We start from the raw sequence: 3,373 nt of genomic DNA on the forward strand, positions 1-3,373 counted from the left end.
CACACACACACACACATACACACACATTCTCTCTCTCCAAATGGATGTTTATCGAAAAAGGTGTTAATAGCCAAGGACTTTAGGAAGATGGACCAGGGTTTGGTTAGAGCCATAGAGTTACCCCCTTTTAAGCCTACAGTGTACATCTATGGTTAGAGCTGAAAGGTTGGTGTGGGCGAGGGGTCGGTTGTGTCATTAATGTACTCTTACAAGTCACGAAGGAAACAGCCTTTTCACCTGCCTGCCTCCTCTAAAAAGGTCAGAGAAAAAAATCATGTCATGCTGTTGCTTATTATTTTCTAGAAAACTCTTAAGTTTTGGACTGTTTTGGACTGGAGATTTTGTGATCTGCCAACTCTTCTGCTATTTGATACGCACTGAAGGCCAAGTCAGCCACCATTGGAGTAAGAAATACTGTATTTTCTCAGATAGATAGAAAGAGAAAGAGAAAGAAAGAGAGAGAGAGAGAGAGAGAGAGAGAGAGACAGAGAGACAGAGAGACAGAGAGAGACAGAGAGAGACAGACAAAGGGAGAGAGATGGTGTGTGAGTGGAGTGTCCATTGATAGCCATTAGCCCATTCATACATTTAAATTTATATGTCTGAAATGGCCAAAATATTCTATTTCCACTGCAAATGGCACATTTATCAGCCTTTGGTAGGTCAACGAGAAACAAACAACTGCATACTTTTTTATGATGTTGGTCATATCTATTTCTCCTGTTGTCAATTTGCTTAAATCTTTTTCCTAAAAGCTAAGTTCAACACCTTACTGAATTCGGGACCAGAATCTGTGGTGTTGCTGTTAGGCGCTTCACCGTTTAAAACAGAAGGCCCGAGTCCGATTCCCGAGTGGCGAGAATTTTTGGTGAGTGTTTCGATCTTTCGGCTAGGAAATTTGTATCCCTCTCAGGCCAGGTTAGCCCTGACAGACAGTCAAGGCGAAGCCTGCCTCCAAAACTGTCAAAATGTTTTCGATGGGAGCGTAACAAAATCGGCATTTGAAAGAGAACCATAATATACATGTAGTGACTTTCGTCATGTTGTTCACACTTCATTATATTCCATTCTCCTTGTCCGTCTAACCTTGTCCTCGTTTCTTTAGTTTTCCTTAGCTTAGTTCAACATCCTAGTGAAGTGGAACATGTTATCTGGAAGACAACACGCGTTATTGTGGGTCGTTTGACAGGTCTGGAGTACATGATGCGTATGTTGGTCAAGCGTGAACATCATTTAAAAATGTGTTCTTAATTTACAACTTAGGTTGGCGGGCATGTCACACGTGCTAATAATAACCAACGGTGGAACAAAAGACACGCACAACTGAACAACTTTTTCTCCATTTATTTATTCTCCAGTTTCTTCTATCTTTCAATGTTTAATTACTCAAATAAAACAAAGCTCAGTTTAATTCATTTATTCCTCTTGTTATTCCTTCCTTCCGTACTTTCATTGTTCATTTGTTCCTATAATTTATTTGCCCTTCAAGAGATTTTTTTGAATTCATTCCTACTTTTTTCTCTTCTGTGACGTCATTAATAAAATTATTCATATTAATGTATTTCGGACACATTCCATTCGTTCGATTTTTATTCATTCGGCCATGTTTCAAATGTCACCACCAAACGAGCTATGTATGGCTGAAATCGCTCAAGGCAACATTTCGTCTGATTGTGTGGTATTATTGTCATTCTTATTAATCAAAGGTTGTGCCTTCTTTAAAAAGACCGATCTACCAAAATGGCGCCAATAAGAATAACTTAAAAGTGAGCTGCAATGACCACCACAAATTATATCAGCAACAACAGACTACCTCAGAATTACAACGTTCTATCGGCTTAATACCTAGTTTTGAGAAATTTGACGTCAAATATTTTGGGGTTTCACAATAATATGTCAAGCTTTTTTTAACGCAATTCTTTAAATATCTTGAAAACGACTCCGAATATGTTTACGATTTTGATAGAGTAGATAGAACATTTGGTTTCTGACCTCATGGTCTTACTAACTCAATACGGCCAAAAATGTCAAATAGAACTTTGTAATTTTGAGGTAGTGACTAAAGCAATAAAACAGCAACGTAAACAGCAGTCATATAGATCTAAATAATAATATGTAATCAACAGCAAACTTACAACAAAACTACGAGGTCAATAAAAGAACGATGCAAAAACAACAGCCACATTTTTGGCACTCACGACAACAAGAAACTGCACCTTAAACAAGAACACCCAAAATAACAACAACAATAGCAACACCAGCATTAACACTACCACAAGTAGCGACAGCAACAGATATAACAACAACAACAGCTATATCTACAGCTAGAACAACAACAATAACAACAACAACAACAATAACAACAACAACAACATTAGTAACAACAACGAAATCGTTCCAAAAAATATAATAATAAATTAATAAAAATCGAACATGTTCAGGAGAAAATGGGGAAAATGATAATACAGAAAGCTAAAAGCAATAATTCCAGACAACGAAGACGACTAAATACAATTCTGATCGAAAATGACTGCAATGATCAAAACCCAGATAGGCAGATAGAAATCTGTTATTAGACCAGCTTATATCATACACATTATATTACTTTGTACAGGGGTCATGCAATTTTGAAATATTTCATTCGTTTGTGTTTTAAAAGTGTCTTAAACAATCATTGACATTTTATTATCTTTCCAATATGGCTGATTTGTTAGAAGTTGCAAAGTTTTGCTTTTCCCTCAGATTTGTCTAAATAATGAAATACTTGATATAGAATATATGTGAGGCAGCGTGGTGGAATCAGGCTGTCGTCAATTTTGGGGCATTTAGAGTTATTGGTATCATCTGAAAGCTTGTTCACTTGTCTTTATTTGGATGAAAAAAGTATCCATTTATCTTGAATACAAGTCGAGATATTTGCAATTGAGGGAGGTGGGTGTCACCTGTTTTCAGAGGTAAAATTAGTCAGAAAATGACCGCCAAATGTTAGTTATTTTCTTAGCTTAAGAGTCCGTGGTAACAGAAAATTTACGTTTTCTGAGTCTTTAATCAACGTTTTTCAGAACAATCCACACAGAAATGAGTTCTTTAATGGGCATGAAAGGTGTTGAGCCAAAAAACAAAAATTTGATAAAAATTCACAAACCTGTGGAAAAAAGCAAGTTTCTTCATTTTGATTATTTTGACGAGAGCCTGATTCCACCACGCTGCCTCACATGTAGGTTAATTTCCATCATAATGACAAATATGAAGCCTACCTGGTTGAACTTTATAATTTGTTCGTAGTTTGTTGAAATTGGTCACAGAAATGAGTTATTGCCCTTTAAAGTGGTCACTTTTTGGGCCCCTAGTGAATACCAGCAAGAAGTCCTAG

This window comes from Aplysia californica, unplaced genomic scaffold, assembly GCF_000002075.1.
Source record: "Aplysia californica isolate F4 #8 unplaced genomic scaffold, AplCal3.0 scaffold00280, whole genome shotgun sequence".
Taxonomy (NCBI): Eukaryota; Metazoa; Mollusca; class Gastropoda; order Aplysiida; family Aplysiidae; genus Aplysia; species Aplysia californica.